Genomic DNA, 24,887 nt, shown 5'->3' on the forward strand with positions numbered 1-24,887 from the left:
AGTGGCATATATAGCTGGTGCTGGGAGGGGTAGTTTCTCTCGGTCATGTGACCGTGAGTGCGTAATTTCTGTTAGATTTTGAATCATTGTAACTCAGCAACCGCAGGATGGATTAATTTGGAATTTATAGAGGTTAGTTTTCATGACGTCCGCTACAATTTAGCGTTTGTTCCATTAAAATTGGTATAGGCGTTGAAAACTTGCGAAAAGAAAGATATTTTCGAGAAAGATCCCTAGGGGAGGTAAGCTTTGAACGACAGGTGACGTCACTTGACTCCGCCTAGCGCACTCGTGGAGGCTGGTACATACTGGAACATTCTTTTACTTAGATGTTCGTACGTCGGACGGATCTTATATGCTGGAACAACATTTCTTTTGATAACTATGGACCAGGACCTAGGCTTTACTGGTACAGTATTTGATCTCATTTGCGTTTAGGTCTAGCAAGGACAATAAGAAATCTACCGATAGCAGAAAAATCTAGTTAGTGGAAAATTTAATTCGGAGTAAAATGGGTAGGCTCCATTTTTTAAATAGTACTTAACAGTTCAGGCAGCATATTCTGTTTTAAAGGCTCCTGATGCACAATTTTTCCAACTTAATCTTCTTTTTTTTTTTTAACTACCTGCTCTGGTGATGAAGTTAGCATAATTATATAGCCTATGACACTGGAAAAATAAACTTTCTAATGGTGAAAGAATTGCTGAGATCGGTTGCATTGTTCACGATATTAGCCCCTACATAGAAACTCTTTATAATATTATATTATAATATTAGTATAGATAGGTTATTACAGAAGTGTTCGTTAGTCACTCTGCTATGTATACCATGACTTTAAATATCTTTAAATTTTCCCTTGTTATATGAGCTGCTTACATGGAAAAGTTGCCAAGTCCAGATTTACAAAAGTTTCAAAATTGAGAAAAACATGCCTCTACTTTACAATTTGTACTTATAATCTGTATTTTGGACAACTGATATGTGAGGGGTTTGGGAATAATATGAGCAGAGAAAAATAAACATAGGCCCTACAACTATTATTTTTGTCATAAATGTGAATTTTATTTTGGACTTGGAGTATATTGGTTGGAACAAGATAGTAATCATCAATTCAATATTCTGTGATTTAGATTATTGGGAAGCTAAGTCTCTGCAATCAAAAGATTTGGCATTAACAATGAAATATTTCAATAATAAAAAGTTTGTTTACAAAATAATGTAAATTCAAGAATGGTAGTTTGAATTATTTATAGTTCATCAAAAATAGATAGTGACAATTTTATTCTTCAGAAATGAAGCAAACAAGGAGGATGGCATCAAAACACTTGTTACTAAGCTTTTAGGAATATGCAGGTTACAAAGGTTTGGACATGTTATGGGGATGGACAGAATAAGAACAGCAAGGAATTACTTTGGCAGAGAAGTGAAAGAGGAGAGGACAAGGAATTGACAGATAGACTCAGTGAAATCAAAGGTCAGCAAGAGGAATGCCAAGTGGAAAGACACAGAGGACAGAAACTATACTTTGACAGGAAGAAGTGGTGAGCACTTGTACACCACACCCAGGAAACTGGAGGTGGAAAATGGTGATGATGGTGATGAATTTTATTCTTTATCGAAAAACATTCATATTGTTTTCAAAATCTCAGGTCATGCACACATTCATTCTCATCACAGGCAGGCTCATCTTCCACTTCAAGTAGATTTTCATTAGAAGTATCGATGAGTTCCTTGTAGAATTTGAGGCTCTCCATTTCATGCCATTCCATTCCAAAGTGGTTTTTCAGGAGGTTGTCTATGTCTGCAAGTTTTTCTCTTTTCACTTGAACACCATTTGGAAGAATAATTAAAGTACTATTCCCTAATCTCTTTCCCTTCTTGAGAATACTTTTGGTGACACATAGATCACTGCAATAATGAGCTTCACCCTGAACTGTACTTCCACCACTTGTTTTTCTCTATATTATTCTTTTGATTTGAGAGATCTTGAAATGCCATGCAGATGGTGGTTTCTGAAATTCTTCGTTGAAATGTTTAAAGTCATAGACATGGAAGTCCTTGTTGATAATATGAACATTTCTAAACTGTTAGTAAATCTCATGATACTCTTGAGGATGGATTATGCTGGGAGTTTTCCTGATGACTTTCTCTACTGACCAAATACGTGATTTGCTGGTAGAAATGAGTGTTCAGTCACTGGATAAACAATTTCAAGGCTCTCAATACTGGTGGGGGAAGGTTCAAACAACCATTTTGAACTCATTGACACCATCATAGTGTTTTTATTGTGCCCTGCACATCCCTCTGCTGCTAACTGAATGCATCTTATGTATGTAAAATCAGTACTGGAAAGTCTATGTTACACTGCAGAGGATAATTCATTTGCACCCTTCTTCCTGTCACACTCTGACCATGTGTATATACAGTAAATGCAGATTCTTTGTTCAGCTTTGATTTGGAAAGGCCCTCTACTATTGTAAAAATATAAATATACAGCTGTCTATTGTAATAGCAGGACTGATCAAGAATTTTTGGCACTGGCATGCTTTTTGACAGTCAAATGACAAAACTTTCAGGTCAGGTTTACTTTCTTTGAGTGCATCGTAGAATGCTGAGACCCTTAGGTGATGCACTCTGAGTTCTGTCATCAATTTTATCTTTATAGCATTATCGTTTTCATGTCCAATTTTCTCCTTCAAACTTCAAACAAGTGTCAGTCACAGGTGTTCCCAATCCAGTATTTTAATTTTTATTGAAATATCTCCTAAAAACTGACTCTGTTACTCTTAACTCAGGACATACTGTACCTTGTTATTGTACATTCTTCACAGTTTTTTAATGTTGAATTCATTTGGGAGGTAGTGATGAGTACTAGTCTTAGGCCTACAGTAATAACTGTCAGTCACTACTAGTGTTTCAATAAACAACTTAACACTAGCTCTCCTTCGTTTCTTCAACACGTAGTCCCTGCCTCTTTTGTTTTATAATAACTCACCAGACATTTGGTAGTTTTTGGCCACTGATTGTACGTGATCCATATTAATGCAAAGAATACCTAAGAAAAGTCTGTCTACACACAGGAATTCATAATCCACTCTTGGCTCGCACTTTGCATTTATTTGTTTTTGATTTAGATTGTCATGAACAGTCACCTTTTCTAGAGTGTTTGAGTATTGTTGGCTCAATGTACTTTAGTATAAAACTATCCTGTACCTTTTTCTCAGGTTTAGAATAAAACGATTCACAGAAAAGTTTAGTATCTTCCATAGTCAGGCGCTTGATGTGGCTTCTCAGCATGATCACGAGTTGGATAAACCGGCAATGACTTCACAGAATATCTGTAACAATAACAAACATTGTTGTCGGAATGATAGTTCTGTTTTATAGCATTTCCACAAATATTAACGTAGGGTATGAAATTTCATAGCTAAACTGAACATACATATGGTACATTATTCTCTTTTCTCTCTTAGGTTTCTGGTTGCTAGGATATGTTTTTCACTTCTGACCTCTGCCTGGATTCCATGGAATTACTGTATATTAATAGAACAATCTTACGTGTTATTAATATATTTCTTGATAATTAACGAATGTATGTTATCTTATGACCTGATATTCCTACAACTGTGAAATCTATGCAGAATAAGACATGAACTTTGTCACATTAGATGGATGAGCAGTTTCAGTAATTGGCTTTTGTGGACTTGGTGGTACTTGCTTACCATGGACAGTGGGCTTGGCAGTTATTGTTTGAAACTGGAAATTTCTACATGCGATTTTAGCATAAAAGAGCGGGTTTTGCTTGTAACTATTAAAATATAACCAAAGAGCTCTTCATCACACACATAATGGCATACACAGCTAAAAAATACCAAAAATTGAACTTGGTGTCTTTTACATGTAAGCTCCTCAAATGTAAAACTTTACTTGTTAAATTGTCAACAAAAATAATAGTAACTGAAAACTGTTAAGCCATGATTGTAAAGGGCAATCCCTGCTTTAGCCACTAGCTGCCTGGGATATTTTATATAATTTAAATAAATAAATAAATCAGTTAAATAAATAAATAAATCCATAATAAATAAATTTCAGTCTTTAAAAATAAAAGGAGTGTGCCTTTAAATTCTGGAATAATGAAATTTTATGAAAACCATCAGATTCAAATATTTGGCTGAATTATTAAAATAATGAGGAGTTGAAATATTCTGGTTGATCACTCAACCAAATTTATTTGGATTGCTCAGAATTACTCCCTGTACAACACAAAATAATTTATGTTGTTTGATCATACTGTGGCACTACTAAATGTGAAATTGCTTCCCATGCTTGTAGTAGTAGTAGTAGTAGTAGTAGTAGTAGTAGTAGTAGTAGTAGTAGTAATTCTAATAACATTAATAATTAATAGAGCTAGGAATTTTAGGTGCAAAAGTTTGGTTAAAAAGGTGCAAAAGAGGTGCAAATTGTAATTGTAAATATTCATACAAACATCACCAAAGCCAATTTTATGTCATATAAAAGGGCACAAAATTCATTCCTGTTATCATGTATTAAAAATCTGCCTAAAACAAGTCCCAGAACACAATGTTATTAAAATCACATGCTCAGAAAACTGTCAAACGGTCCGGCTCCATGTCTAAATGGTTAGCGTGCTGGCCTTCGGTAACAGGGGTCCCGGGTTTGATTCCTGGCAGGGTCGGGAATTTTAACCACCATTGGTTAATTTTGCTGGCACGGGGCTGGGTGTATGTGTCATCTTCGTTATCATTTCACCATCATGACGCGCAGGTCGCCTACGGGAGTCAAATCAAAAGACCTGCACCTGACAAACCGAACATGTCCTTGGACACTCCCGACACTAAAAGCCATACGCCATTTCATTTGTCAAAAACAGATACCATTTAACATTTTACTGCTATTTTCAGTGAAGTTGCATCTCCGGTCTCTAAGTCAATACTTACACATAGAAATGCTCAGTGTAAATAAACACAATTGGTGCAAATTTTGTTTGCAGTCGATATTAAATGCCTCCAATTGTGGTCATATCTGACGCATATAATGCTTCCAGTAATACGACTGTGTTGTAGTGTCTAAGTTTGGCCTGTCTTGATATGCTTTTCTTATTATAATGTGACCATGTGAGTTTGTATGCTTTCTGGAGTTTTTCAGTTCGTTCTATGTTAGACGCCTTGTTTAATCCTCCTATTTGTATGCATTTCCCCAAATATTTAAATTTTTTGACTCTTTTTATGGATCATATTGTGCCCTTTTCAAGGCATTCGTCTTATGGGTGCAATATACAGTATACATGGAGTTCACATTGTTGTTGTGTCGTTCCAGACATTATTATTATTATTATTATTATTATTATTATTATTATTATTATTATTATTATTATTATTATTATTATTATTATTATTATTATTATTATTATTATTATTATCTGTAATTAATAATGAATGATACCAAACAGACTATATCCAGATTCAGTAAAGGTACAGGAATGGTTTAAAAAGTGCTCGAAGTTATCCAGGAGCAGACATCTGTTCTGATCACAACCTACTTGTTGCAGAGCTGTGTACAGTAATGAATGTTTAAAAAAGTAAGGGTATACAAGAGGTAAGCAGTGTTATCTTTATAAAATTTGAAAGAAGATGACAGGATCAAAGAGCTGGAGAAGAGGTTTGATAAAAAAAATTTCAAACTGAGAAAATAACAGACTGTGTTAATGAAAAATGGGAGAGGTCAGAAATGAACTTAAGAGAGACAGCAAAAAAACATTCTGGAAACAAAAAGCAGAAGCAAAATAAAAAAGGATTGGGTAACTGAAGAAATGCTGAACAAAATGGAAGAAAGGAGAAAATAAAAAAATGCTAACACTGAGGAATGAAGAAAGATGTACAGAAAATTAAATAATGAACTAAAAAGAGAGTCTGAACATGCAAAGAAAAATGGGTCAGAAAAACCTATAGCAAAATAGAACAGCTGGAAAGAGAAGGTAAATTTGACCTGATGTACAAAGAAGTTATGGAACTGACATTCAAGGAAAAAAAGAAAAGAAGCAGAATGAGTGAGTCTGAGAGGTTGAAATTAGAGGTAGTAAGTGAAACTGAAGAATTTAGGGAATGATGGAAAGAGTACATAGAACAGTTATAGAATTGGAGTAGCAGGCAGGATGAGAGTAGTATGCTGGAGAACGAAGATTAGATTGGTTTGAGTAGACTAGAGAAGAGGAAATAGAGCCAGCCATTAAGGAAATGAAGAATGGAAAGGCAGTTAGTGTACATGAAATCCTAGTTGAACTACTCAAGGTCCTGCAAGAGGAGGGAAAGGAAATATTTGTAAAACTTTATCAAGAAAATATACTCAAAAGAAAAATGGCCAAAAGACTTTCTTGAAACTATAATAATACCAATAGAAAAGATGGAAAAAATACTAAGAAATATGAGAAACACAGGACACTAAGCTTAATATCTCATGCAGTCAAAATACTATTAAGCATAATTAACAAAAGGATTTATAGATGAATGGAGAATTGCATTGGAAAAGAGCAATATCGATTTTTGGCATGGTGTAGGCACAAGGAATGCAATAGGTTTATTGAGAGTTGTAGGTAAAAGGTACATAGAGGAGAATAGAAAAGTATATGTAGTCTTTATAGACTTGACGTTTGACAGGGTGAAGTGGAATACGCTCATAAGAATACTTAAAAAGCAGATTTGAATGGAGAGAGAGAGAGACACTGATCATTGTATTACAACCAAATAGCAAGAGTGAGAATAGGAGGCAGCAATGTATTATAGCTGAGGGTGAAGGATGAATTTTGGAAAAAAGTAGTTTGATGTAAATATTGCTTAGACTATCCTCAAGTATGCATCCATCCTAAAGTATTGTGCGACAGAGGGTCTTTTGTTGTACTTGATTAGCTTCATTGTATATGACAAATACGAATTGACAGTGGAAACCTCCAACAACCAAAAGATATATAAAAAAACATGTATTTTGGGTTTCTCTGAATTTCAGGAATGAGGTTTTATTATTTTGCAAGAATTTGTTACTGCAAAAACAGCACAAATGTCACTGAATAATAATAATGTAGTTTGTAAAATTTTTATTGCAATTTTATTACAGTAATCATAGTTCACTAAGTACAACAGGAGAGACAAACAAAAATAATAATAATAATAATAATAATAAACCTAAAAATAATAAGCAATGTACAGTTCTGAATGTTGTTATTAGTCTATTGTAATATAATTGTTCACTGAATAAATACCACATGAGAGACAACATAATAATACATGATGATGATAATAATAGAATAAACGACGCACAGTTCTGAATGTTGTTATTATTCTAATTATTGTTTTCTGAGTGAATAGCACAACAGAGTCACAGGTCAATAATAATCACAACCATAAAGTCAAAGCTATGCACCAAAGTAGTAGAGCTACAACAATTTTCTTCTGAATTTCTAAATTACTCTGTGATCAAATGAAGGTACTGAGAAGGACAGTCTGCAAACTCATTTTCTAATAATTCTTTTGTGAGTGGTAAATTTTGAAGCAGTCATTTGGATGAAAGGGTGGTTTAGAAACAGAAGTTTCACAAAAATATATTCTTCTTTTTCTTCTGCTTTTTGACCTGCATACTACACATGGATTTGCCCAAGATCCTTCAGCTGTTCTTCCCATGAAGTTTGGATAACCCGTTGAGCTGTTGCATTGTTGGTCTGTCAAATGCTTGACCCCTGCTGGATTTGACAATGTCCTTGTGTGAGGCCATATGCTCAGCCTTTCTGTACTTCTTGTGTGACAGGGGTCTTTTGTTGTACTTGGTTAGCTTCATTGTATACAACAAATACAACACTGAGACCTCCAACAAGTAAAAGAACATTTTCCTGTACCACTTCTGGGTCCTTCAGCAAAACTGGTACTGTTAAAATAAGTACAGTATCGATCAGGTGGAAATATTGTGGTTTTCTTTTTTACTTCTTTTAACAATGTATAACATCGATACGGAAAATGCGGATGATTGCTTACAAAACTGGTACTCTGCAATACAATGATGTGTTTTGTGTAATTCAGGACCATATTTGGCTTCACTGTTGCTGGCTGATTCAGGAATTTTGAAGGTATGTCACTTCATTTTTATCACCTTTATGGTATGTACTAAGAAGTGTTATGGTCCTCCTATCTTACCATGACAGTGCCAGTTTCTCTTCATTCCTGAAACTTATAATTTCATCCTTCTTCAGCTTTCTTATTTTATTTGGCTTTGGGGATTCTGGCATTTATTTTCTACTGCCCATGACTGTGGCTGTTGTGACCATGTTCATTTTCAATCCTTCATCTGCCAATTCAGGAGAAGTGTAATCATCAATGCAGATATGGAAACCTCTGGATGGGCCTGTAGGATTTTTAAGGAGGGAGTAGTTCAGTTCTTTAACAACAAGGGTGGTTTGGAGGAGATTAGAATCAGGCTGTGATTTCCCCATATAGGGCTGAAAATTGAATAGGTAAACACTTTAAGCAAACACCTTGAGGCCAAATTTTTTGGGTTTATTTGGGTTGTATACTTTGAACTTAACCCTCCCTCTGAAGCTGATTGTGCTCTCATCTACTAAATATCGATGGGCTTGGTGACTTAAACAAAGAACATATATGCCTTATTCTGTCCATAACATCCAGTATAAATTCCTCCTTGGATAATTTTCTATTCCCATCAGCATGGGCAAAATGCAAATTCCAGAATAAAAGGAGAAATTTATCCCGTGGTGACACATTGCCGAAAAAGGAAAATTTACCTACCCAACTAGTAGAAAAGTAATCTTTGATATCAAAGGTGGGGTGAAGACCTATGTTAATCACCACGCTAATAATGCTTTCATGCCTGAAACACTTGGGGAAGACCATGATACAATTCTTGCTCTTTTAGTCGGGGGTGTTGTTTTCTTCTTATTTATATTTCCCTGAATACAGTTTTAATTTTCAATTATCTCAAAAATCTCATCATCAAAAAAATATAAAAATAATGTATTGGATCAGTATCGCGATTAAATGGTAATATAGGCCCCTGCTAAATATTAAATATTGGAATCGTAGTTGATGGGCCAGGATCAAAATTGCTCATGTCTGTCCAGTTAGAGCCAGGTGCATGTGCACTATTGTCTGTACGATCACTTGTGATGCTCTTGCATTCACTACTGGTGCCGGAAGAAATCTTGGGAGATTGAATTTAACTGTCACTAAATGACAATTCTGACACTTCGCTGCCACTTTCATTAACTATTGCCTCTATCTCATCACTTATGATCAGTTTTCTTTTATTTATTTTGCCAAGAATGCAGGGAAAAAATGGAAAATGTAAACCACAATATTCTGCAATTGCCGACGGTTAACGAAATCTGCTGATAACTCACAAAGAAACGTGTCTAACATAGTTTCAATGCCAGCTTCCCATTTTAAAATGTTTAGAAGAACAGCTTATGCCTTCTGTTGACAATTCTTGTAACTATTTGAACTCGGAGAGCCGATAACATTTTGAAGTATTGTGCAAGCCCATATATTGGTTTCCACCCATGAGGACACGGAGAGGTAACCCATATATGGGTTTTTGCGTGGGTAAGATTAACAGAAGAAATTGAGCTAGGGAAATGAGTTGGACAGGGCTGCTGCTTATTACCAACATTGTTTAACCATTACTTGGAGGAAATCATTTGCAAAAGATTGGATGGAAAGAGAGGAGCGAACATTGGAGGCAAGAGAACTGAATGCATTTTTTCACTGATGATATGGCAGTAATAACTGAGAACACTCAGGCCCTCAACAAAATGCCTAGAGAACTAAACAGCAAATACAAAGAGTATGGAATGATCATAAACAAATGAAAATAAAATTCACGATACTTGGAGGAAAAGGCAAAAAAGCAACAATCTGGACAGAGAGAGAAACTATTGAACAGGTGAATAAGTTTAAATACCTTGGAATCATTATAACTGAAGACCTCCACTCTCTAAGATATAGAAGCCCAAATTATTATAGCTAACGAAAGTTTCAACAAGAAGAAAAACCTGTTTTGTGGCCCGCTGGAGAAAGATCTGAGGAGGGGGCTAGGACGGTGTTTGTGCGGAGTATAACTGTATACGGTGCAGAAACATGGACAATGAGGAAGGAAAAACACAGAATAATAGAGGCATTTGAGATGTGGATCTGGAGGAGAATAGAAGGAGTGAGCTGGGAAGATGGAATAACGAATGCAGAAGTGCTGAAGAGAGTGGGAGAAGAGAGAAGCATGCTAGCTGTGATTCAAAAGAGAAAGCAATATTGTATAGGACATTATCTAGTGACATGTTTCCTTATATTACCAATATAAATGGTCCGTTATTGGATATTAGGGATGGTGAAAGGGAAATGAGGAAGGGGAAGGATGAGATACCAGCTATTAGATGACATTAGGAAAGGAAAGGAAGGATATGCAGAGGTAGAGAAATGGGCTCAAGACAGAGGGATATGGAGGTATAGCCATTGCTGGACCTGTTGAAAGGCAGAACAACCTATGTTAATGATTATAGAAATATCAACCTCGACGGAGTCGAGTCAGGATAGCAGTAATACCTTGTAAGGTGAACCTTTGTGTGTGGTAATTCAGAATTTTAATTTTGTAGATAAGTTATATTTAACAATGATGCCTGAAGTACAAGTATGGGTATGATGGGTGATATAAACAGCACATGGTGGAGCATTGAATAGAAAATGAATATGACGACTTGATATTTTAATTTAGTTATTTCTTCAATATCAATTTTATCCATGACAAATTATTTAAGACACTCCAGACTGATTTTCTAGCTTAATGAAGTTGATTGTAAAGTATCAGTAGGTACATCAAATAATTTTGTAATAAAGTACAAGAAATTGTATTTATTTGTACTTTTTGGTTTGTATAATATATAACAATGGTGCATCTTACTGCATGTTGAATATTTGTGATTAATGTTCTCAGTTATATTGATTTTCTTTAATGAATTTGTGCATTTCTTTACATTAAATACATTTGCTTCAGAAAATAATTGATCTCTTTCTAGTGCATTATCTGTAATATAAGGCTTTGAACAACATGTATTTTATTGATTACATTTCTGTAAGCCCCACCCCATGCCAGTATTCTGTAGTTAAGAACAGATTGAACCAAAGCATAATCAGTTTTCTACTGGCTATGGATGTTAAATTGTGAAACATATAAATAGTTCTCCTGGGTTTATGTCTTAAACTGAAATGTAATTTTTTGATTTCATGTTTGCATCAATTAATAATCCCAAATTTATAATTTATTGCTTATAAATTTATAATTTATTCCTTCATCATCATCATCTTCATTTCCCATTTCCAGCTTTCTGGGTCAGGTTGTGAATCAAGGACCTCCTTCGCTGCCTGTCTCTCCACCACTCTTCTCCTTTTTCAAGTACATCATCTGGTTTTCCTGCCCTCTTCTCTTTGCACTCCCACACTGAATCTGTCCACCTCTTTCGGAGTCTTCCTCGTGGTCTCTTTCCTGTTAACTTCTCTGAAAAGCTTTTTTTGGCACTCTCTCTTCTCCCATTCTCATCATATGCCCATAACCACTTTAGCTTTGTTGTTTCTGTCCTGTCTTGAAGTTTCAAAATTCCTGTCCTTTTCCTTATCTCTTCATTTCTAATTCTATCCTTTCTGATCTTGCCCTCGATACCTCTTAGGAATTTCATCTCCGCTGCCTGTATTCTACTCTCCTCTTGCTTTGTTGTAGTCCACGATCCAGCTGCATAGGTTAGTATGGGTTCATTATAGGTTGAATATAATACTTTCTTACACTTCTTCGGGACATCTTGGTTCCGTAAAATACCCCTTACACTCTAGTAGAAGCAGTTTGCTTCTTGTATTCTTTTCCCAATTTCCTTGGTTATCTTTCCATCTTCTGTGATCACACTTCCCAAGTAATTGAAACTTTTAACCACTTCCAGAATTTTACCATTCATTTTCATTGTTCCTCTTCCTTCCTTCCCTGTGCTTACTTTCATCCCAAATTTTTCTCTCTCTTGATTTCATACATCTACTTGTTTTTACACTTCTGTTCCTTTTTTTTTTTTTTGCTACTTGCTTTACGTCGCACCGACACAGATATGTCTTATGGCGATGATGGGACAGGAAAGGGCTAGGAGTGGGAAGGAAGTGGCCGTGGCCTTAATTAAGGTACAGCCCCAGCACTTGCCTGGTGTGAAAATGGGAAACCACGGAAAACCATCTTCAGGGCTGCCGACAGTGGGATTCGAACCACACTTCTGTTTCATCCTCACCCTATATCATTATATCATCTCTAAACAACATGGCTTTTGTTACCTGTCTTCCCAATCTCTGTTTAATGTTCTTAAGAATTTCATCAATGACTATGATGAATAGTATGGGTGATAGTACACTTCCCTGTCGGAGACCAGTTTCAGCTTTAAACCATTTTGTTTTCCCTATACTAGTCTTCACACTACTAACACAATTTTTGTACATAGCTTGTATCATTTGCACTTCCACTCTGTTAACTTGTTTTTCCTTAATGTGTCCCATACCAACTGTCTGGGCACACTGTCATAAGCTTTTTCAATGTCAACAAATGTCATCACTATGTCTTTTCCAAACTCCCATCTTTTCTCCATCATATGTCTTAATGTAAAGATCAGGTCAAACGTTGATCTGTCCTTCCTAAAATCATACTGTTCTTCTTCCATTTCTCCTCCTAGCTTCCTCGTCAGTTTTCCTTCCAATGGTCTCGCAAATATCTTAGCTATATGAGCAATAAGGGTGATCCCTCTGTAGTTATTACATTCCTTTTTATCACTTTTTTGTTTTTAATATCACGATAATTAAACCCTTATTCCAAATTACATCAAATAAATAAAATAATTTTGTAATAAAGTACAATAAATTTTGTAGTTGTACTAAGTTTCGGTTTGTATAATATACAACGATGGTACATCTTACCGCATGTGGATCTGAACCTACTTTATAAATTTTGTAGCAATTACAATTAATTAAATTTACAATATTGATGTTGTGAACATTCAAGTCTTTAAAACCATTCTTTCTAATTTTTATTTAAAAACTAGCTGATGTACCCATGCTTTGCTATGGAATTCTACATTGTATACAGAATTCTAGGTTAGGTAGTGCACACCTTGTGAGCAAGACTGTATTATATTGCGTACCTCTTAATATTACCCTAGAACGCGACGGGGAAGTCACCAAATGTCTTTTCTCATACGAAGACTGGGTTAGGAAATTTTCATTGTAATGGTACGCCTGCTTGCCTACCATCAGTCACAATAAGGTTGGGGAGTTTTCATTATAATGGCAGACACTCAATCTCCACCTGCTCTTTTACATCCTCAGAATGACTGTCTTAGTGGTTTTCCCAAGTGAAATTAACATAGGTCATTACAATGACGTCAGTAGGAATGGTGCGATTAAAAGCAATATGAAATATACAATCAAATGAAAAACCACGCATTTTCTCACTTTTAACGAACAGTACTATGCTGCCGATCTAACAGTCCAAAGTTCCAGAGCTGGAATGACCAAGCCGCAGACAGCCGTGATCCGTGAACACTCTTCGTCTTTTTCGGTGGGGGGTAGGGGGTGCCGAAGAGTGGGGAGTCCCAGGGCAAATTTATGCCCTTTTACTAATCTGTTTCCTAGGAGTACCCAATGAGTCGGAAAAATCTCATTGCACTACATTGGCGGCGGAAAAATCTATCTGACTTAGAGGCAAATTTTTCCTCCAAGACAGAGGAGAAAACCCCTCTTCATTGCTAATTTGGAATAAAATTAATGTAGAATTTAATAAAAGTGAAGAGGAAGATGTTTTTTCTTAAGAAACGGCTCTTTTCAGCGTTGAATTTTGAATTATTTAGTGAATTGTAGTGCTATAATTTGAAATAAGCCTAAATTGTAATTCTAAACCAAGTCATACTACTATTACTAAGTGAGCCTATGCCAAGTGTGCACACTGCTCATCCAAAACCGTGCATCAGAGAAGGGATCGAATAGCTTGAATACTATGATGAACCAGTGTGTTACGTAACAGCAGTATCAGACAATGTATGAACCACAGGAATGGCATGCTAAAGAAAAAAGTTTTCTAACTCTCCAGATATTTTCTGCCAATATTCAGTCAGGCTGTTATACTCTGTACGCAACAGTAATCCCATCTATCGGAGTTGAGGGCACCATAAAGGCCAAAGAACATCACAACAAACAATGGTCAATATAATGTTATTGTTGATCAATGTTATGCGTTTTCGATATTGTAGGCCTTCACAATTAGTTTTCTTCTGACTCTGAAATACTACTCTTATCATAGTTGGTACGTTAAAACTGAATAAAACATAAATGATCGGAAATTGTATTCTCTATAACTTTTGTTATGTAGTACTTTTCTATAGGACCAATAACATAGGTATTTAAAAATTAAATTTTAGGCGCCTACCCCTAAACTACCATTTCATCCAGGGTCAGTACAATTGTTTATAGCTTAAACTATAGTTTCTTCTTCCCCGACTCTATATACCGATTTTCATTAAATTCTGTTCACCCATTTTCTTGTGGCCCGGCGTTGATGTGGACTTAGCAACAAAAATCGAAATTCATGAATATCTGTGTTACTAAAGCCGGTGCAGTAACAATGTGTGACATAAATGATCGGAAATTTAATTCTATATAACTTTAGTTATGTAGTATTTATCTATAGGACCACTAATATAAATATTTAAGAATTACATTTTAGGCCTTCCCCTAAACTACCATTTCACTCACCATGAATAAAATGATTTATAGCCTAGATTGTAGCGGCTCATCCCCCGATTTTACATACCGATTTTCATGAAATTCTCTTCAGCCGTTTTCTCGTGATGCGTGTACATACAGACAGACAGACAGACAGACAGATATTACGGAAAAGTAAGAAGTGCATTTCCTTGTAACTGTGGACATGACCGATACAGAAATACCATTTTTTTCAAATTCTGAGCAATGTACAGACAAAACTCTTATTTTATATATATAGATTCATAAATTTTGTTAATGTTTGAAAACAATTCATTTCTAAGCAAACTTTTACTTTATGCAGTGCTTGAGTTGCTCACTGACTGATGAGCTTTCAGTAATTTCCTTCAACATAAATAATTGTATAATCCACATAAGTTACAGCACGTATATGTTCTATAATCTATCAGCTTCTTGTCCGTATTGATGAATTAAGAATGCAAGTATGAAGAATGAGATTTCCACCTAATCAATACTTTATTACAAATGTTTGAAGTTATCTACATTGAAACAGTACTGGTTTTGACCTGTAAAAAAGTCATCATCAGCTGTTGGTGAACCTGCTTAATAGCGATAGTACGTAAAATATTACTAAAACTAATTTAACAAGAATGCCTTATTCTAATATAATATTACTTAAGATATATACATATGGTACAATATGGGGCTTAGACTCATTGGAGTTCCATTCAAAAACCTGTGCTGTTGCCAACATTATGTCAAACAATATACATATATACATATGGTGCAATAAAGGGCTTTGGCTTGCTGGAGTCCCTTGAATGCCACACACTCCAAAAATTGTGTAACAGAGGTTGAAAATACAGTTCCTATAGAATAGAGGATCACTGAGGTTTCGGTGTTAAGTTGAAACGTCTTTGCAGCATGTCGGCACTAAGACCAACCGTTGTGAATACACAATCAAGGTGCTTTGTTGGGCCGCAATTTTGCAGGGAGCGTAATCGACTGAGGTTCTGTAGCTTGTTCATTCTTATTGTATGATGTTGCTGATAAATACTAATTTCCAGGTTCCTTGTTGAGGCATGTCGTGCTATGGATGAAGTTTTGAAATTAAAGAAAGGTTGATAGAGTCCCCTCTTCACACTTGCATTTGTGCTCAGGTAAATTCAAAATCTGAGAAAGAAAAAGGAAGTGGAATTAGAATAACTGATAGAGAGTGCCTGCTAAATGGAAGTAGGAATTGGATAACTGATAGAGAGTGCCTGCTAAATGGTTTGTGTGCTAAGGAGTGTGTGTTACTTACGTGTGGGCTGGATATGTCTTCAAGTGTAGCCGGGAGTGTGCTGCACCTTGTTGCGTGTGCGGAAGCTGCCTCCCCCTCCCCACCAGCTCTCAATCTGAACACTATGACAGCAACACGACGCACACGCAACAAGGTGCAGCACACTCCTGGCTACACTTGAAGACATATCCAGCCCACACGTAAGTAACACACACTCCTTAGCACACAAACCATTTAGCAGGCACTCTCTATCAGTTATCCAATTCCTACTTCCATTTAGCAGGCACTCTCTATCAGTTATTCTAATTCCACTTCCTTTTTCTTTCTCAGATTTTGAATTTACCTGAGCACAAATGCAAGTGTGAAGAGGGGACTCTATCAACCTTTCTTTAATTTCAAAACTTCATCCATAGCACGACATGCCTCAACAAGGAACCTGGAAATTAGTATTTATCAGCAACATCATACAATAAGAATGAACAAGCTACAGAACATCAGTCAATTACACTCCCCGCAAAATTGCGGCCCAACAAAGCACCTTGATTGTGTATTCACAACGGTTGGTCTCAGTGCCGACATGCTGCAAAGACGTTTCAACTTAACACCGAAACCTCAGTGATCCTCTATTCTATAGGAACTGTATTTTCAACCTCTGCTATACAATTTTTGGAGTGTGTGGCATTCAAGGGACTCCAGCAAGCCAAAGCCCTTTATTGCACCATATGTATATATGTATATTGTTTGACATAATGTTGGCAACAGCACAGGTTTTTGAATGGAACTCCAATGAGTCTAAGCCCCATATTGTACCATATGTATATATCTTAAGTAATATTATATTAGAATAAGGCATTCTTGTTAAATTAGTTTTAGTAATATTTTACGTACTATCGCTATTAAGCAGGTTCACCAACAGCTGATGATGACCTTTTTACAGGTCGAAACCGGTACTGTTTCAATGTAGATAACTTCAAACATTTGTAATAAAGTATTGATTAGGTGGAAATCTCATTCTTCATACTTGCATACGTATATGTTCGTCGTTTGCTACAGTTTTCTCTAGATCATTAATAAATAGAATACAAATAATGGACCTAGTACTGTGCCCTGTGGGACACCCTTCATTATCTTCATCTGTGTGCTTAGAGATTGATTCATTTTGACATACTGTACTTGATTTGTCAAGTAACTCTCAAGCACATTGTCCTTGATGCCGTATTTTTACAATATCTGGAGGAACAATTGATGCAACACACTACTGAAGGTCTGTTCAAAGTCGAGAAAGGGAGGGCAGAGAATTAAAATTTTCATATATTCTCTTGATTAAGGTGATATGGCACCTTCCAAGATTCTAAATGGATCTGAACTGTCTGGGTGAAATATGTGATGTTTTTCTAAAAAATTATTGATAAATATTGTTAACACTTCTTGAATATCTTTTGTATTGTTGTAATTATTGAAATGGGTCTGTAATTTCTAATGTCACAAATATTTCCAACTTGTAAAGGGGTATTAATGTTGGTGTTTTAAGATGCTTGGAAAAATTACCTAAAGTGAATGAATCATTGATAATATTCAGCATTGGTTCCTTTAATGACTCAAGAATTTCTTCAATTATGCAAGCAGAAATATGTAAGTTCCTACTGCTTTACATTTTCTTCTTTGAAGCATATCTTCAGATCATAACCTGTTACTGGTACGAAGATTTGTTTGTGGTATTAAATGAAGGGTCTATCTATAATGCTTACACTTCTCAGTGGTTTTGTAAATTAAATAATTGTTATTTTTATTAGAAATATTTAATTCATCTTTATAGACTTTTCCTTTACATGATCTCCTTGAGATCTCCTTTTCTAACTGCCCATTGTGTTATTTCATTGACTATAACCCAGACCTTATCCTGATTATTTGCATTGCGATTGATCATATTAAATATTCTCTTTTAGTCTTCACAGTTATATTGTTCACTTTGTTCATATATTTCCTGTATTGTTCTTTAATTTTCAAGTTATATTTTTTAAATATTATTGATAAAGGCTGTCTTTTGTGTGTATAAATTTTACTAAACTGTAAGTAATCCATTTTGTTCTTTTAATTTCCTTTTATTTCAATGGTACAGTGCAAATGCTCATGCAGCTTTTAATATCGTGTTCATCAATTTATCAAGTTTAAGGTCTAAGTTAATGCTATTTAATATGTCTCCCCAATTTACTTTACTTAAATGTTTTTTTGAGCTCAATGTGATCCATTTTAGAACAGTTATGTGAAAAATTTGAAATATTATTAAGTACCGAGGCATTTTGAGTATAAAGGGTTACTGTTATAGTATAGAAGCCTCTGTGGCTCAGACGGCAGTGCGTCGGCCTCTCACTGCTGGATACCGTGGTTCAAATCCCGGTCACTCCATTTGAGATTTGTGCTGGACAAAGCAGAGGCGGGACAGGTTTTTCTCCGGGTACTCCGGTTTTCTCTGTCATCTTTCAGTCCAGCAACACACTCCATTCTCATTTCATAGCATCTATCAGCCATTACTAAATCACTTTGGGACTGGCGACCCCATCGTACTAATAGCCTACATATGATTCATTCATTACCCCGACCCGGTCAATGACTGGAAAACAGGTTGTAGGTTTTCACTATTATAGTATAATGATCAGAAATGTTATTTTGAGAGGTGACAGATTGAATGTTGTCATTTCTCAATCTACTTTTAATCAAAGCATGATCAATATAGGATTTACTTGTAACAGATACTCTAATCATCATTTCCAGTTCCATTTTCCCAGATGTGGTGTATAAGCACTTGTTACTTCTTCCTGTCAGAATATTGTTTCTGTTCCTCTCTGTCCTCTCACTTGTCATTCCTCTTGCTGACCTTTAATTTTACTGTGTCGATCCTCCAATTCCTTGGCCTCCCTATTGATCTCTTCCCTCTCATTTCTTTGTCAACATAATTCCTTGCTGTTCTCCTTATGTTCATCCTCATTACATGTCCAAACCATTGTATCCTTTGCAGTGGCAACGCGTGATGTTTTGAAAAGTGTTACCACACTCCTTCTCAGAGTATATCTATCTAAATCATCTACACTGTATTTATTCCAAGCATTCTTTTCTGAAGAAAAATAGAATGCATGGCCAACAGTGCAGTTTATTCATTTTTGCATAACCACATTACCAATCCAGATCTATGTACTTCAAGTCATGAAAATATCGAACTGTTCTTTTCGATTCGTTGACTAAATTTTTAAGAGAAGGCTTGGGTCTACCTTTTTTTTCAGTTATGTTTTTCTTTTCTTCAAATGTTCTTAATGAAAATGGTGTGTTCATTAAGCTTTCTATTATAGGTCTACATGAATATTCTGGCCTGCCAACTCGCTTATTTTTGAGGTGGAAGTGACAGCACTCATTTTAATGTTTAATACATTGTGCAGCCCTATAGCCTATCCTTACCTGACATAAATTCACACTTTAACAAGAAAAGTAGATCATACTATAATAGAAAACAATAACAGTAATATAACAATGTACTGTTGAGCGTGGCAGAAAGAATGGACAGAACAACTCAGCACCAATATTATAAACTACAGTAACCACTTTCCATTTTGGTTTAATTTCGTGTGGCTATTTCTAGCTGAGTGCAGCCCTTCTAAGGCAGACCCTCTGATGGGGGTGGGTGGAATCTGCCGTGTGTAAGTAACTGCGTGTTATTGTGGTGGAGGATAGTGTTATGTGTGGTGTGTGAGTTGCAGGGATGTTGGGGACAGCACAAACACCCAGCTCCCGGAACCAATGAAGGTTAAAATCCCTGACCCGGCCGGGAATCAAACCCGGGACCCTCTGAACCGAAGGCCAGTACGCTGACCATTCAGCCAACGAGTCGGACTCCATTTTGGTAACACGACAATAGAAAATAGCATGATACATCTCAGTGTCGAGGGGAGAGGGGCCTTGCTTGGCGCAGGTGCAGTAATACTCACCTAGTTGTTAGAAAAGACTGAAAGCGTAACCACTGCGTGGAGTGATAACAGCCTATCGCTCAGCCTTGACAGTGACGATTTACTGCAATAGAGTTCTTGTGGCACGTCCAGGCAAAGAAACAATAATATTAAATATTAGTATTAAAGAATATTCAATTTTTATATTTTCAAACTGTTACCAGTGAAAACAGTGGATACTAGCACGCTTCGCCACTGATTCTTTGTCTTCTTAAAAGCTTGGGAACAGGTATTTTGATGCCATCCTCCTTCCTGTTTGCTTCATTTCTCTTGTCTTTTCTGGTCATTTGGTTCATTGTTCTGATGAATTTATGTTGACTGGATTTTACTATTAGCCTTGTTGTGTAGGGTACATGTTTTGAGTTCATAAGTGTGAACTGGAATGAAGTAGGAATGAAACATGGTAAATTTTGCTTTCTGGGATATTTTATCTTCCCACAATAGATTTCTCACTTGAAAATAGCTTTGTGAGTCCTATTAAATATTTCTTGTCTGATAGGATTGTTTATTAAGCTGGGATTTGTCTTCTTGCAAAATGTTGAGATATTCATCATCATCACAGTCATGTTCATATAAAGATTTATATTTGTGTCCCCAATTATCAATTCAGTTTCAACATGGCATCTCTCCTGGATGTAATAATCTAATGTACTGAGAAACTGCTGCCTGTGATATGCATGGGACCAATATACTCCTGTAATGGCTACTTTCTTGTTGGCACAGTTAATTATTATTCTGAGAAATACTCAAGTCATTTTATTACACACTCTGTAATTTTGTCTACTGTAATATTCATGATTAATTCTATTAATATTTTAGACTAGAGCACATCTTCTATGACTTATCTTATGGTGTCTTCTCTTGTGTTGACACTCCTGCCCTCAGCCTGCTGTTGGCTCTTCTTTGATTCTGACACCATTTCACTATTTTGCTAATTACACAGCACTCAAACAAAATATAAGAAATTTGTTAATAGCACTCAATTCTATGATATAAATAGTTACAGTGTGTCAAATTACAGAACTGGTGCAATTGTTTTCACCTGCCAAAACACTTAAATTTTACAATCCAAAACTCACGTATATTACTCATACAGCATTGCATAATGCGAGGTCCATTTCACCTGTGAAATTTCATACTTTATAACACAATATTTCTTTAGATCATGTTATCCAACAATTCAGCTAAGAATGCTTGACCTTGTATCACATATTAAGGTAGTGGAACAAATGAAATTTTTCAACTTCCTGCTATTTTGTTTCATTTAGGAAGCCACATGTATTTTAATAACTCATTGTGACTGCATCTTTGAGTATGCATGATGTGTTTCAGTAACTTATAATTTGACTATTCGTAAGATATAATAGATACACTGTACTGGGTGGCACATGAAAAAGTAGCCTACATCCCGTTCGAATCACTGCAATGTTTTGACCACTTGAAATGTCATTATTATTTGTATTGAGAAAACAGTTGCAACACTGGACAGTTTTATGCAACAATCAATAGCTGGCAGTCTTCAATCAGCAGTCTGTTTCATTTTACCTATTGAATTACATGTTTCTGTTCGCATTGTGGAGAGGGCTTACTCGATAGAACAAAGAGTGCAAATTATTAATACTAAAAATGTTATTGATTTTAAGTATCACTAACTTCTTCATGGTTTTCAAGGATGCAATCTTATTATAACATGTGTAAGTATGTGTGAGAGCAAGTTCATTTAAGAAAATCCATAAAATTTTCAGAGAAAAGTTTCCAGGTTGATACCAACCAATGAAGAGATTTGTACAGTCTTTGGTTAAGAAATGATGCACTGTGAAATCTGTGCATAATGCCAATATATAAGGAGCCCCTTCTGTTTTCATACCAGAAGTTATTGAGAACATTTACTGTAGAATAATTCAGAATCTGAAGAATTAAGCACATAAATTATTGCAACAGGCACATGAAGTAAGAGGACTTGTGAACATGTATTAATGAGCCTAGATTTCAACCCATAGCTTGAGATGGCTATGCAACAATTAGAGAGCTGTCAGTTGCCGAGATGTAGATTACCTACCTAGCATGGGATTAGCATTGTTCAATGGTGGTCTGTTTGATTCTTTTCATTACTTCATGAGTGAAGCATGCTTCCATCTTTCGAGCCCTGAAAATTCACGGTACATGCAGTACTGAGTGATGGAGAACTCAAACGTACATCAGGAGCCAATACATGACAAAAAATTGGTGGTTGGTCTACTGTGTCAGGAACATGCATCAATGGACAGAAAGCATGCAATATTCTCGATCTAGCTGGACAAAGATCATTTTTTGACTTCTTGACTTGGGCCAAAATATGTTCTAACTTATGTTCTTGACTGAACAAGGAATGTTGCGATGCACGACTTTTAAGTCTTCGCCAGCTACTTGTTGCAACTAGATAGCATAAACAAACCCCAACTTCTTTGCTCACTTGCTGTTGTTTATCAGTTGCACTGAAGTTGGCCTTGTTAACAAACCTGCAAATGATACTAAATGACTGATCTTTGTATGTGGAAAGCATGGAAACAAATAATACGGGTATGTAGTTTTGCATGAAGTGAAAATCAATGTTGTCAACAGTAGTTTCACTCTCCATAAGAAAGATTTCATTTTAAGATGTAAATGTAAAATTATTCTTTTTGTAACACTAATTTCAAATAGAGTTATAAAAAATGACTCCATTCAACAGTATTAAAACCATGTATGACTATATCTGTGAACTTCTAAAAGTTTGAATTATGTATTTATATTTTATGCTTATTTGCACGAATAAGAGAAATTAATTTATTTTAATGGTGTCGCATATGCTATCCAGGCAGTATCTTTTTCAAGCATGGTACTGGAGCAGCACAGAGTCAAGAAAAGATGAAATGTTCAGGTAATACATCATTTAAGAATAACCGGATGAGTTGGCTGTGTGGTTAAGAGCGCGCAGCTGTGAGCTTGCATCCAGGAGAGAGTGGGTTCGAATCCCACTGTCAGCAGCCGTGAAGATGGTTTTCCGTCGTTTCCCATTTTCACACCAGGCAAATGCTGGGGCTGTATCTTAATTTAGGCCTATCCCATTGTCGCCATAAGACGTATCTCTGTTGGTGCAACGTAAAGCAAAATAGCTAACATTTAACACGTTGGGTGCCACGTGCCGCCATATGGCGTCACGGTGGTCTTCAAATTTGAGATGGCGTGACGCCATATGGCGGCACACCGTTCTTGAAATCAGAGTTGGCGTGACGCCATATGGCGGCACAGTTGAGTTTCAGGCGATGCGCCGTAGATAATCAGCTGTGACATCTATGCGCGTAAAATTGGTACTACGTGAAGGGCGAACTTCAGGGTCTATTCCAGCTATGTATTTTTACTGTATGCCACCATATGGCGCCACAGTATTCTTCCGAAGCCACTGAGTGGCCTGTGGTCGTTGTCACAGGTGAAAGCGCGCCAGGCATTGTTCATTCCTCGTTTACGTACGTATTATCACTCAGTTTATATAGTTGTGCAAAAATATAAAAAATGGAAGATATTGGTAATAATCTTACGAGGGAACACATACATGTGTTACACTCGGATTCGGTTGAAATTTCGTAGGAATATTCGTGGGAGACAGTAGAATGCTAAGGTGAAAACTGCATGTACCCAGCGCAAGTTTAAACGCCAAAATTGAACAAATAAATAGTCATAAAATTAGAAGTGCCGTGGGTGTATCGGGGTGTGGCGGAGAGGTAGGGAGGAGCGAAGCAGCGGACGTGAACCAACCGGGCTGCGTCGAGCTGCGCCAGCAGCCAGGTAGCGTAAGGTTAGCGCGCTCTCCTTAACTTCCCGATCAGATGTGCAAAACGTAAATATGAAAACAGCACATGAAAAAAGTGTACAAAGGACGATGTTTGAACAACGATGCCAATAAGGTTTGAAAAATTACAACGAGTAACAAGAACTCGGGCGTGCCGAGACGCATATTTTCAATGTTTAGAGTTATCAGAAAACTGTTATCAACAATATGTAATGTAATATAAGTACTTGTTTTGCATTTTACTAGGTTTTCATAAATATTGCGTTAATTTGAATTAGGAAATAAATATCTCGTATTTGAAATTCGTATTGCACATTCCATGTCAAAAAATTCTGTGACACCATATGGCGTCACGCTATATTTTATCTTTCCTAAAAATTGATGTGACACCATATGGCGTCACACATGACCATAGTATGGTGAGATAAAATTTACTTAGTACATCATATAAATATATCCCAAGATTATATAAACAGACTACAACGCGTACAATTGCTTTGGCACCAGCGGAATGCAATTCAAAAACAAGCCTGGCACCAGTGGAATAGTGTGCTACAATCGGCTCGGCACTCAACGTGTTAAGGATACAAGATTTTTCAGGTTATCTGAAGCAGAAACTTAAAAAAACAGTCAGCGTGTTTTCAGAGAAACTTCTTCTGCAATGGGCAAAATGTCAAAAGCACAATGCTTATAAAGGAATTCTTAATGGTTCGGTAGAAATTTTACTTTGGTGGAAGAAATACTGTATGCAACTTTGAGAGGCTACACTTTCAAGAGGAGTTGTACTTTAGCCAAGTATGGGTAGAAGGGGACGTCCTAGGAAATTATTTAGTGATAATAGTTCTAAAATGAAAGAAGAAAAGTGCAATTGATTCCTACAAAACACCACTGCAGATGAAATTTCTTCTTCTTCTTGTCCCATAATCTTGATTAGATGTCGGCTGTCATCAGGGCTGTCTGGTTCCTGTTCTCAGCTACTCGGAAAAGAGTGGGAGCAC

General features: G+C 36.2%; 1 long non-coding RNA gene across 2 annotated transcripts in view; it reads left to right on the plus strand.

Moving 5' to 3' along the window:
• Nucleotides 1–311: 311 nt before the first annotated feature.
• The window catches only part of LOC136866891 (uncharacterized), a 93,306-nt gene continuing 68,730 nt past the window's right edge, over nucleotides 312–24,887 (plus strand). The window contains exons 1-2 of one of the 2 annotated variants that reach the window (XR_011017934.1): nucleotides 312–409; nucleotides 8,085–8,131. This is a non-coding gene — a long non-coding RNA (uncharacterized lncRNA). The remainder of the gene's footprint in view (nucleotides 410–8,084; nucleotides 8,132–24,887) is intronic. The other variant, XR_011017931.1, reaches the window with a different exon arrangement.

The sequence above is a fragment of the Anabrus simplex genome, chromosome 1 (genome assembly GCF_040414725.1).
Source record: "Anabrus simplex isolate iqAnaSimp1 chromosome 1, ASM4041472v1, whole genome shotgun sequence".
Taxonomy (NCBI): domain Eukaryota; kingdom Metazoa; phylum Arthropoda; class Insecta; order Orthoptera; family Tettigoniidae; genus Anabrus; species Anabrus simplex.